At 28.7% G+C, this 14,551-nt stretch overlaps 1 pseudogene; it reads left to right on the top strand.

Annotated features, from left to right (window-relative positions):
• The first annotated feature begins 3,295 nt into the window (after positions 1 to 3,295).
• Positions 3,296 to 12,927, top strand: LOC132936292 (trehalase-like; annotated as a pseudogene).
• The last annotated feature ends 1,624 nt before the right edge of the window (positions 12,928 to 14,551 follow it).

Below are 14,551 nucleotides of genomic sequence, written 5' to 3'. Positions count from 1 at the left end.
ACACTTTTTAAACATTTTCTTAGACATTTCAGGCGGTCTATAGTCTTCACAGCCACACCCATAAATACATAAATGCTATATTGCTAGATTTCCCAAATATTTTTTTTAAAATACATACACTTTTCTTTTTGAACATTTTTGTACTACATGACGTATAATATACCTCTTTATTTTATTATTTGAGGTAATTATACACAAAAATAGTTTTATTTTTTTAAACTTGATGATTTATGAGAAGAAATTTAAAATTCATCAATAAATGGGTTTTGGAAAATACGACTTTGTCAATAAATCTAAACGCGTGTATATAACCATACTAATATTTTTTTAAATATAATATATACAAATATATTTTTTTAAATTAAATAAATTTAACTAATTAATTTTATAACTTAAGAACATTTATTTTATAATTGCTCGGAACTACAATAGTCAGTAAACATACATTTTTATACTCATTATATATTTTCTCTTTATTAATTAATAAACTGTTTAGAAACATAAAATTAGATTAGACTTCAGAAATATGCGTATAATTTAAATACAAATATGCTGCCCAAGTTGTGTGTTAACTGACATTATTTCCTTAAATTTTTTTAAATTAAAAAGTGGTATGTTATATTAAGCCAGTCTCTCCTAAGCAATACTTGACAGAAATTAATTGGGGAAAAAAATTTAAAAATTAAATTCAACTATAATATAATCATGACATAATTCAGGTATTAAATACCATGAAAAAACCGTTAATTATTTTGGTCGGGAAATGGTTTTGGTTATAAAACAGTGATTGAAAATACGAGGTACCTAACCACTTTGATGTTAATATTTAGATATTTTCTTGATTGCCCATAACCAATAATCGCTTCCAGCATTCCAAAACTAAAAGCGGTTATCGGTTTTCGGTTCTAAAGTTTATTGTTTTTTACCGGTTTTCGTTACAAACCAATTACCGGTTTTAAGCCCTGCCTTTAATGAAACGTGTAGTTGTATTTGTTGTAAATATAAATTTATAGTTTATGTTTGATACCTATAAACTTAAACTTTAAGGATTATCTTAAAAAAGGTGGATAAGTGGATGTCGCTCTGCTGTACAGTAGGTTACAAGTGGGTTACTGTAATGGATGGTTTTAAATTGGAATTCGATGATATAATATCATTGTATAAGAAAAACGATTCTGAGCGAAAACGGTCAGTCAGCCTACGATATTACCAAGTATATTTGATGATATTATTGTGAATAAAGTAATTTATATATTGACTTATTTACGTGGAACCTTGTTTTAAATTTTCAATCCTTAGCTACAAAAGTTGAACATTTTATAAATTTTTAACTACAAAATAATTATTATATTATAAATTTGATAAATTTTTTCAAAATTTGAACTTTAAATGCTTATAAAAAAAATCGTGCATAATTATGTATTTTTAATATTTTTCAAATGTCATTGGGCCTTCGGGTCTCGGACAGGATAGTGTAATTTTACTGTATTCAATTTGCATGCAATGATTGCATTCGATAAAAAACGATTCTGAGCGGACAAGGGAATCTTTTTTATATAATTGTATTCGTTTTTATGGTGATAAACAAAGCGTTTTAAGAACAGCTTAAGAACGATTTATATAAATAGGTAATTTATATAATTATAATTAGGAAATATTATAAAAATAAAAGAAAAAGCTCATAATTCACTCAAATATTTTGAAAATTTTACTATGTCTAGGTAAGGCTAATATAAGTAAATAACCCAAATTTCAAGTTTTTGCGAATGTTTTTAACCGAATTACAACAAAAAACTCCCAAAATTAAAATGTCTATAAATAGCTCAAAAATGGCTACAATTTTCCGAACTTTAAACCGTACAGGAACAAAATAAGGAACAAAATCCAAAATACAACAAAAAATATATCTAGTCATTTTTCATTTGAAGCAATATTTCTGTTAGAAAACGTCGTCCGTAATTATTTAATATTATAAAATCGTGAAATTGTACGTTTTTTCTCCTTTAACCGCTTTTATGTCGAGTAGCGTTTCAAAAATCGAAAAATGACTTCTCTAAAGTACCAGCTCAAGAACATTACCTTTAGAAAAGATGCTATACTTGATATTTTTCAGCGAGTTTAGAGGGATAAAAGTGTTTAAAAGAAATAAACATCATTGTAAAACCATTACGATAACACAATATATAAAAAGTAGATAATAGTTTGAAAAAGGACATTTAAATTTAGTTACAGGGAATATTGTATATAAAATTGAATATTATATATATTGAGTACCTATCAATAACGATGAAAACAAATTTTGAGACTTTTATATTCCCCAAATAGCATAAATATAATATTGTAGTATTTCGTGCATAAATGTTAAACTTAAATATTTTTTAAAAATTTTTCCCATTATTCTGATGTATTTTTACATAAGTACATTTTTTTCCGGAAAAAAAAATTCATGTATGAAGGGGTTAAGATAAAATGAATACTAGTAGATTAATTAAAAACATTTGAATTTAATTTCCTGAGTTATATAAATACATTTTTGTTTCAGTGAAATTTACTGTAATGGAACATTACTGCATACGATTCAAATGCTTAAAGTATTCAATGATTCTAAAACATTCGTTGATATGAAAATTCAGAATTCCCCTAAGAGCGATTTCGATGATAATAGATGGAACATGTGTGGGACCAAAATCCAAATACAACCCACATGGAGAATTTCATTGAAGAAAACTTCGAAAAATAAGATTCTGAATTTGAAAAATGGACTCCCGCCGATTGGATCATAATACCAAAACTCGTTAATAGTATTAAGGATGAAAATTAAAAAAAATTGGACAATAAGAATAAATTAAATATGGAAAGGTCTTGGTAGATAGATCAAAGATGACGTATGTTTAATGTTTTCCATTTTTATTAATTGTCGCGTTGTGATTATTTATCCAGTATTGGAGCTCAACTTCCAATTAATAAATGTTTTCAATAACAAATTGCATGTCATTGGTCGCATCTATATAACTTTTTACCATAGGGGTAATCATTGGTGGTTGAGACCAAATTTGTTTAACTCCTGACCGGTATTCATTAATATAATATAATATAATAATTTCGTCCTCCGTTTGGAACATGTCCAAAATTTGTTATCGTCGAGACATAGTTGCTGATCATTAGTTACAATAGTCAGTAACAATAGTTATCGAGTACGAGTCCCAATAGTAGATTTTACGGAATCGTCAAAAATTTGCTTAAATCCTGACCGGTATTCATTAATTTATGTTCCAAATCCATTAATTTGTTCAATTGTTCCAGGTGATACAGGATGTACCACCTGGTACAATTAATGGATTTGGAACATAAATTAATGAATACCGGTCAGGATTTAAGCAAATTTCTGACGATTCCGTAAAATCTACTATTGGGATTCGTACTCGATAACTATTGTTGCTAACTATTGTAACTAATGATCAGCAACTATGTCTCGACGATAACAAATTTTGGACACGTTCCAAATGGAGAACGAAATTATTATATTATATATTAATGAATACCGGTCAGGAGTTAAACAAATTTGGTCTCAACCAACAATGATTACCCCTATGATGAAGAGTTATATAGATGCGACCAATGACATGCAATTTGTTATTGAAAACATTTATGAATAGGAAGTTGAGCTCCAATACTGGATAAATAATCACAACGCGACAATTAATAAAAATGGAAAAAATTACACATTAGCAGTGTACAATGATTCGTCAACAGGACCACGATCCGAATCATACAGGTAAATTCAGTTTTGTATTTCATAGAAATTATCTCAAATTTAATTAACGGCCTTATAAATTCATGTTACTGATTATTTCTGACTGAACACTAGCATGGGTGGAATTAATAATTCACGTTTTTTTTTATTATTTCAAATTTATTTGATTTTTCTGTAGCACTGTTCATCTTTATATTAGGCACTTACCTATTTGCCTACGAATCATATATCTTTATTTAATTGGGGTTATTAGTAAATATCTACAATTAAAATTTTTTAATTTCAAAATATTTTTTGTATTATAACAGGGAAGACATCACAAAAGCACAACCCCTTAAAACTTAAAGTGAAAAATAAAACTTTTATTCCGAGCTCAATGCTGCTGCGGAATCTGGGTGGGACTTTTCCAGTCATCGGTTCATCCTCAATGGAACACATGAAGGTAAATAACTTACTAGTTTCTGAATTTATTATATATATATGTAATTCAAATGACACTTAAAATCGTTCACAATGAATTGTGCTTTCTGCGTTTGCTTAATAATCAGTAAAAAAAATTTCCTCTGTTAAGTAATAGTAACAACAAAATAAAATAAAAACGCCATTTATTTTAAAACAATAGATTTGGGCTCAGCGTACTTACTTATCTGTACTTAACTCTACCGGACATATTTCCTTGTATAGCTCAAGTGGATATTATGTATATAATATATGGTTTTTGTTTCTTACTATCATTTATATTATTTTACAAAATATACTTTTATTTTATAAGCCTATATGTTCATATTTTGATTTCTGTAATCTACCTATACCACACGTGTGCCGGAAACCGCGTTGGTGGTAGGTATATAACAATACATTAATTATATTTACCTGTAAAATAAAATCTATAGTTAGAAAAAATAATCACGATACTATTAATAGTGAATTAAGTTCAAAAAAATCTCAGTTTTATTATTTATCTTAAAAAATTCTTACCTGGTATGCTCATTATGACACTTAACAAACAAATTAACTTTTGAAAATTTCTCAAACCTCTTGTAATGTATTACTCTGAATAAATATGTTATAACATTTTATCGTTATTTCTTTCATAGAATTATAAATTTGATTCGAGCCTTTGTAGCTCCCCCTATACATTTTTCTTAATTATAACTAGTTAGTATGTAGTGTTAAATTCATTAGTTCATTCGGAACACATACAAATTACCTATATATTATAAATTAAAAATTCATGTTGGATTTATAATTACATAACTTTCATAGACATATACGTATTTAAAATTGTTGATTAGGTGGGTATTATAAATAGATTTATTTTTGGTATACCAACTATAGTTTAAAAATCGTACCAATAGTGTAAGTTACATCATATTATATTTTATAGTCTATAGGCTAGGCATTAACGAGTTAAAAATTAAAATTAAGTTAAAACGTTAAGTTAATAGTAACCAAGTTAAATAATTCGTTACTTTTTTTTGTAACTAATTTTTAACTTAATTGTTACATATTTAACGTGTGAATTTCATGATAATTTTATACAGATTTATTTGAATTGAGTTAAATTTTTAATTGAATGCCAACAATTTATTTATAATTTTGTTGCGTTATGAAATATTAGATAGGTATTGTAGTTCATAAAAATGTCTAAGAATATTATTGATTTGTGCAGATTAATGATTATTTTCTATTGATATATAATAGGTATTACTATAATTTATTATAGCTGGTTCACGTGACAAAAAAAAAAAAAAAAATAGGTAGTTTGTCATTTTGCCCGCCTATTATATTTAATATGTAAATAATAATTGTCATAATATATTATGAACATAGTTCTAACACAGATTATTCGACAGGTCATTGGACATTTTCTTAAAATTATTTTTTATTGATGTAAAAATGTAATATAATAATGATTAAAATTTATGTTAAGTCATTTTAAAATGTATAGTCATATAATATAATTTCCGATTTCGTATCTTATAATATGGATCCAATATGCACTATACGTATTCATGTAGCTATACATATTAGTTAGGTAGTGTTCTTGTAACCATTCCACACATTTCACACACATTACTTGGAATGCTTAAAATTAAAATTTACTCATAGGAAAAAAATATTGAAAAAGGTGGGTAAGTGGATGTCGCTCTGCTTTACAGTAGATTACAAGTGGGTCACTGTATAATGGATAGTAGTAAATTTGAATCCAATGATATAATATCATTGTATAAGAAAAATGATTCTGAGCGAAAACGGTCAGTCAGCCTATGTATTATTATATTTTTGAGATTTTTTGGTTACAGAATAATAGACTACTTCTACTTCTACTTACGAAGAACCTTGTTGTGAGTTTTCTATGCTTAACTATAAAAGTTGAACATTTTTAAAAATCAATTTTAAATTTTAAATTTAATAAATGTTGTCAAAAATCGAACTTTAAATGCGTATAAAAAAAAAATGCTCCTTTTTATTTTTAATATTTTTCAACTGCTACTTAAACAATATACCAGGAGCCATGCATTAAATTTTGACGCTTTTTGGATGACATGAATAAAATCAAAGTTATCAGTTTGAGAACATTAGGATTTTTTTAGTTTTTTCATTTAACTATTTAAAACTATTATACTTGGTATACGCCAGGGGTCACCAATTAATACTTTCCGCGGGCCACATTAAGAATTTGGAAAATTCTCGAGGCCCATACAAATTCAAAGTAGGTATATAATATTTATTATCATATGCTGATTGGCCAAAACTATTTTATTTCTTAATAAAAAAAATATACACGTATTATAAAACTATAACTAATGGAAATAGAATTAAATTTAATAAATAAGTGAAAAAATGATGAATTAATATTTTTAATGTGATAAATGACAGATCTTGCTCTGAACTAGCTGCTTTAAGTTGGGGTTATGGTTTGTGGTCGTTATCTCCATCATTATTTTAAGGTGTTCGTTGGTGAGTCGGGATATGAATTTGTTTTTAATATAATTCATGTTTACGTATTAAAATCCTTTTTTTTCTCCTTATCTGCGGGCCGGTCAAAATTCATCCGCGGGCCGCCATATGATATACGCTATCAAAAAAACAAAAACTCTACGACACAGATAAAGTTGTTCCCTATGCGTTGTGGAATTTTGGTAATTCTACTATAAATACCGAGGGAGTGGTTCTATCCCACGTAAAACAGTTTTTTGCTATGTCGTACATTTGTAAGACGGAGACAACGCATGCGGGTATAGCGTTGTCTTAATATTATTACTATAACATTATCATAAAATATATTATAAAGGTTGTACTTATACATGCGACTACATCTAGTTGTATTTCTACAAATTTTCAAATTTTTAAAAATGGGAGTGTTAGTATGTAAATTAACGCAAATGACAAAATTAAGCTTGGATAAAAATTAATATAATATAGTATATATTATATTTGCGCGTCTTACAGAGCTTATACATTTTCATGGCCTTCAAAATAGGCTTCTCTGTGTGTTATAATATGTTCAATTAAAGCTTGATAATAGTTATTAGTCAACAATATTATATCATGACTATAATATGACCACCACGGTGGATGGTTGTATTATTTATGTTAACATCGGTATCTATATATTTTCATCTAATTTATTTTTTTTGTAAATATAATAAAATCACTTTATTTTTTTGAGGACTGTTTTATAAGTTTGAACAAAGCTTAAAGTGTTGATCAGTAGGTACAGTACCTACAGTACTACATTGTAGTTATTAATATTTCAACAATATAAAGAACTATCGTAAATATACTAGGACATTTAAGTCTATAATGACAGCATTTTAAAGGTCATCATTACAATTATAAATATTACCATTTTTAATTTTAAAAAATCTATACATTTTTCAAAAACCATTATTAGGTACTGCGCGTGTTTCGTGCGGCATGCCTCAAGACCGACCGAACGATCCACTTTTATAACGGTAATACGTTAGCCTATTATCCTACATACAACATAGTACGTCATAAACGATTTGTACCTAAAATGTATCATCACATTAATTATAATCAATTGGTATACGTTTTATTTTTAATATTTTTTTTATAGAAACACGTCCATAGCGATTATTAAGCATATTATTAGTTTTATTTTAATCTGTCATGCGTATAATTCAAACTTGATCCCGAGTTTGATAGTACGACGTCTCAATGAATAAAATATAATAATTAGGTACTTATCATTTCTAATTAAGATAATTTCTGATTTACATAATACCCACATTAGTTAGAAAATGATTTAATTTTAGATTCTGAGTGGAGCGATAAATGAATTGATTTTACAATGATGTGTGTTTTTTAATTTTAATTTTTGTGTCTGTCACCGCCAAAATCGATTTTGATTTTTGGTGTAACTCTAAAAGAAATGAACGTATGTACACAAATTTTTCACTGGTTTTCATTTTCTATACACGATTAAATTTTCAAAAAATTTTGATTTGTTTTGAACTGTTTAAGAACATTTTCAGTTTCCAATTTTATTAGTCTTTTTTTCTATGAATGTCAATAAAACATTATTTGTTGGGTAAAAAAGCTTGCAAATTTAATACAAGGCTCCTACTATATTGTTACAATGACATTTGAAAATTATTAAAAATCCTTAGGCACAGTTTTTTTTTATAAGCATTTAAATCTTGACTAAATACGGAAAAATCACGAAAATAAACAAATTATTTTAAGTTGAGTATTGATAAAATTTTTTTTTTAAATCTAAGATTTGAACATGTACTACAAGATTACTCATAACTTAGACTACCTTTATCAAAAAAAAAAATGCCTACAAGCAAATCAAATAAAATTTTTATGAGAGTTTAAAGTTCATATTTTTACAATATTGGATATTCACTCGTTTTTTCATGTAGCAATTTTGTTATTTTGTTGTAATTCAAAAACAAATAACTGTAGACTCATGAAATTTCACTGAGTGTCAATGTTTTCATTTTCTATATACCAAACAATTTTGAAAATATTTTGACTCTTTTTGAGCTGTTTGCGGACATTGTAAATTTTCAATTTTTTTCTATAAATATCAATAAAATGTTATTTGTTGGGTAAAAATGTGTGAAAATTTAATCCAAGGCACCTGATATAATGTTACAAAAGTAGTTGAAAAATATTAAAAATACATAGGCACAATATTTTTTTGTAAGCATTTACTTTTATAGCTAAGGATTGAAAATTTAAAGCAAGGTTCCACATAAATAGGCATATAAATTACTTTATTCGTAATAGGTAATATCATCAAATATACTTGGAACGTCTTCGCTCAGAATCGTTTTTCTTATACATTGATATTATATCATTGAATTCAAATTTAACACCATCCATTACAGTAACCCACTTGTACAGCAGAGCGACACCCACTTGCCCACCTTTTAACTTTTCAATCTAATTTTCAAATTAAAAAATATAATATTTGAACTCAATTGTAAACGAACGTTGTATTAAATATGTGAATATATTATACGTATATCACAATAACACGGATAAGGGGAGTGAGATAAAGTTTCACTTTATCAGATAATAGGTATTGTCTTAGGTTATGATGTGGTCAAAAACGTTGCATACCTACAATAACTGATGTCATTGTATGATTGCAGGAAACACCTTAAATTCAAAAACTGTGTCAATCGTTCCGGCAGATCTAAACGCATTAATGTATTGGAGTGCAAAGAAATTGAGTGATTTCTACAGGGATATGAATGTCACCGTCAAGGTAGAGGAATATGAAAATAATGCAGAGCAATGGAAAGATGGAGTTACGGAAGTACCTACTCGCAGTTACGGAGGACATCGGCTCGTGGCTAGACTTCGATATGTTAAATAATATAAAGCGAAATTATTTAGTAACATATCAACGCTATAAACCAGGTTGTTTTGAAAAAAAAAATCGGATAACTTTGTATCAAGGGTTCTAAATTATTTAAATAAGAAAAAAATACTGTATTTTTATGGGGGTATACCAACCACCCTAAGAGAATAAATAATAATATAGCTATGTAAGTAAAATAAAACCGATATTATTTTTACCCCACTAACATATTATCTCCGCTATGGACAGGTTGTTTTGAAAAAAACAAAACAGATTACCTTGTATCGAGGGTTCTAAATTATTTAAATAAGGAAAAAATACTGGTCTAAGTCTGATGGGGGTATACCAAATTACCAACCACCTTTAGGGAATCCAAATAATAGTGGGATTGTCCCAACACATGATCACCGCTGCAGTTTATAACAGTCATGGCGTTGGACATACGGGCAACAAAGAAGCGAAAATGTTGGCGTCAGAAATTGCTAATAAATGGATTTGCACCAACTACGTGGCGTACAAAAGAAACTGCACCATGTTTGAAAAAGTAAGTCTGAGTTGATGGTTTTAACGGAATAACACAATTTTTTTGTCGGAAAGGGGTTACTGTGTATACTGCGTATACTGTGCAGTATGTAAAACATAACATTTTAACTACCCATCAATATACATTTAATTGAGCGCATTTTGAAAATACATTTATATTTATCGTTCACAACAATCATAACCATCGTAATTATTTAAAACAAATACTTGAAGTAACTAAAAAAATACGTGTACAAACGCATATCGATGGCGGTACGCAGGACGGTAATTGTAAATGGTTTAGAAGTTTAGCTGATGTAGGCGGGGTTCACGTAAGTTGTAGACTGTAATTGTTTTTAATACTTGTCACTAAAAGTCTACAACTGAAAACTTCTTTGAATAAATCATATTGTCATTGGTCGTCGTGTGTACCTACCATAGTTCGCCACATGTTTTGACAGTATCGAGTGGACGCAGCTGGACAAATAGGCTTAAATACAGGCGAGTACACAATACAGAATGGCTTTGGATGGACGAACTGAGTAGCACTAGAATTTATGCAGATTTACAACTCCACAGCATCAATTGAAAGTTGGAAAATTACAGCACGAAGCTGCTATGATGTACTGACTAATCTAACCATTTTCGTATAATATTTCGTAAGTATAGGCAATTACGTGAAAAGTGTACGACGCTTGACAAAATTGACAGAAGCTCATTTGTTTTTACATAAATTAAAACATGATTTCAAAGTATTATTATTTGAAATGGTTGGATTAGTCAGTTCATCATAACAGATTTTTGCTGTTACTTCCTAATTATCTATTGATGCTGCGGAGTTGTAGATTTGCAGACAATACAATTATTCCGTTTGTCCATCCAAATCCATCCTGTATTGTGTACTTGCCTGAATTTAATCCTATTTGTCCAGCTGCATCCACTCGGTACTGTCAAAACATGTGGTGAATTAGTGTGCATGACAACCAATTACAATACGTCTTACACTGCACATTATACGGATACACAGTAGGTAACCGTTTATGAATATAAATGTATAGGTATTTATCGTTCACAACAATCATAACCGTCGTAATTATTTAAAACAAATACTTAAAGTAGCTAAACAAAATACGTGTACAAACATATCGATTGCGGTCTACAAGACGGTAATTGTAAAAGGCTTAAACTGATTGGCTGATATAGGCGAGGTTCACGTAAGTTGTAAACTGTAATTTTTTTCAATACTTGTCACTAAAAGTCTACAACTGAAATCTGATTTAAATAAATCATAATATTGTCATTGGTCGTCGTGTGTACCTACCATAGTTCGCCACATGTTTTGACAGTATCGAGTGGATGCAGCTGGACAAATAGGCTTAAATACAGGCGAGTACACAATACAGAATGGCTTTGGATAGACGAACGGAGTAGCAATAGAATTTATGCAGATGTACAACTCCATAGCTTCAATCGAAAGTTAGAAAATAACAGCACGAAGCTGCTATGATGTACTGACTAATCTAACCATTTTCGTATAATATTTCGTAAGTATAGGCAATTACGTGAAAAGTGTACGACGCTTGACAAAATTGACAGAAGCTCATTTGTTTTTACATAAATTAAAACATGATTTCAAAGTATTATTATTTGAAATGGTTGGATTAGTCAGTTCATCATAACAGCTTTTTGCTGTTACTTCCTAATTATCTATTGATGCTGTGGAGTTGTAGATTTGCAGACAGTACAATTCCGTTGGTCCATCCAAAACCATCCTGTATTGTGTACTTGCCTGAATTTAATCCTATTTGTTCAGCTGCATCCACTTGGTACTGTCAAAACATGTGGCGGATTAGTGTACACGACAACCAATTACAATACGTTTTACACTGCACAGTATACGGATACACAGTTACCCCTTTCCACCATTAAAATTGTCTTGTACCGTTAAAACCATCAACTCAGACATATTTTTTCAAACATGGTGCAGTTTCTTTTGTACGGCACGTAGTTGGTGCAAATCCATTTGTAAGCAATTTCAGAAGCCATATTTTCGCTTCTTTGTTCACCGTATTGTCCAACGCCATGACGGTTAAATACTGCAGTGGGGGCCACGCGTTAGGACAATCCCACTGTTCTCTGGATTCCCCAAAGGTGGTTGGTAATTTGGTATGGTGGTATATAATTTGGTATAACCCCATCAGACATCAATTTACATAAATTAGAACCCTCGATACAAGGTAATCAGTTTGGTTTTTTTTCATAACACCCTGTCCATAGCGGAGATAAAATGTTTATTGGGTAAAAATATTTTCGCTTTATATCGGTTTTTTTTACTTACATAGCTATATGTTTAATATTATATGGAATAATTGTATACAAATTGTATCGCTATATTTAATGTTAAAATTTATTTAGAACAAAAAATATATTTATATTAATTGATTATGAAGATAAAAAAATGTATCGTTTAAATTTCATTAGTTATAATTAATTAAGTTATATTGGCATCATCACATTATAAAAAATGATACTGTAAAACTTTAAACTATGTTTGTCTATGTATATTGTATATTGTATATAAATAAATTATTATATTGTACATTTTTTGACATTTGACGACATCGTATATGTATATAATGTATATATGATAAAAAAAAGTTATCAAATTCAATTTGTATTATTTTGTCTATATAATATTGTATTGTATTTATTTTTTTTATTATTTTTTTTTTATTTTATTTATTTTTTTTTTTAACCCAACTGTTGTATTATTTTATAAATACTATTTAATATTTATATTGTATTGTATTAATCATTATATTGATTATTAAATTATTTTTAATATTTAAATGAATTGTTGAATATTATGATAGGTCCTAACCGCAAGTGCCACCAAAAAAGTATTGACCGCAACTGTGCTGAACGCATCAGTTCCGGAATCAGTATCATTGACCGAGATAATATGTTAGGAGGGTAAAAATAATTTCACTTTAAATCGGTTTTATTTTACTTACATTGCTATATTATAAATATTATATGAAATACCTGTATAAAAATGTTATCGAGCATCGAACTCAACCACGTATCCACGAATACATACTCAGGTGAATTAATTATAATATTTCATAATATATATTTTTTAAATATACATAATATAGGTACTTATAACTCATAACATGTTATGAAACATAATAAAGTGTTGGAATAACTATTAGGTATACGATTTATACGTACCCTTTAAACCAGCGTTTCTCAACCTTTTTTTCATTTACGTACCCCTTGGCCTCTCACCTGCACTGCTTTACGTCCCCCCAAATGTCAATTTCTCGTTTATTCACACACAATACAAATAAGATATTATGAAATAAGTTCGATGATGGAAAATGTTGAAATAATATTTATTAGTTAATTTAATTAGCATGCGTCATACAATGTATATACATTATAAATATATATATAAATAAAAGTAGTATAAACTTTACAATTTAATTTTAATGAGACCATTAAGCTTGTTTGCTGGCACATAATTTTTTGAAATCTGGCTCCTCGGATGATAAGTAAACTCGTAAATCTGAACTCACAGAGAGTCTTTTACGATATTTATTTTTAATATACGTGTAGGTACGACGAAAATGCCCTCTCCACCAGTACAGTACCTACTCGTGAACGGCAGCAGAACATTAAATACTTTGTATGAAAGCTCGGGATACTCTTCTTCTACGTCAGCCCAAAAATCTAATATAAAATAATATTATTACCTCAAGTGAAGAATTCATCTTCCGTTCAATAAGTTTTTCTTTTTCTCGTACTGATAAAACTGCAGATTCGAAATATTTTTCACTGAAAGGGAACGTTATTCAGAGGTCTCCTTTTTCAAATTATTACCTGAATATTTCACAAATTACAAACCATTTAAAATACATCGATTTAAATTTTTTCCGCCATTACGCTTTTTTTTTTTCACGTACCTCCAGGGGTAGGTACGAGTACCACAGGTTGAGAAACGCTGCTTTAAACTAATGAAATAAAATCACTAATCATCGTTAAATAAAACCGGAACGTGTAAACACTTATAATGTAGACGGTTACGTTCTTAATATATTATATATTTTATTTCGTGAACAAATATTAATTTATTGAATGATATAAGTAATAATAGTTGTAGATTTTTCTGATATTTTTTGATATTTTTTCGCCGGAAAACGTTTGGCAGGATAAATGGCAAATCAAAATATGATATTGAACTTACTATTGGCGGTTAGTTTAACATCGCGAAGTTATAATAATGTTATACCGAGTTTTCACTTTATAAGTAGGTACTGTCTGTACTACGTCATCCACACTATTTAATGTACATTCTCAGTAAACATTTTAGATTCTGAGCGAAGCGATGAATGTATTGATTTTACAATGATGTGTGTTTTTTT

Source organism: Metopolophium dirhodum, chromosome 1 (assembly GCF_019925205.1).
Source record: "Metopolophium dirhodum isolate CAU chromosome 1, ASM1992520v1, whole genome shotgun sequence".
In the NCBI taxonomy this organism is placed as follows: domain Eukaryota; kingdom Metazoa; phylum Arthropoda; class Insecta; order Hemiptera; family Aphididae; genus Metopolophium; species Metopolophium dirhodum.
Note: the sequence above shows the minus strand (reverse complement) of the source record. Positions and strands in the feature narration are given on the sequence as shown.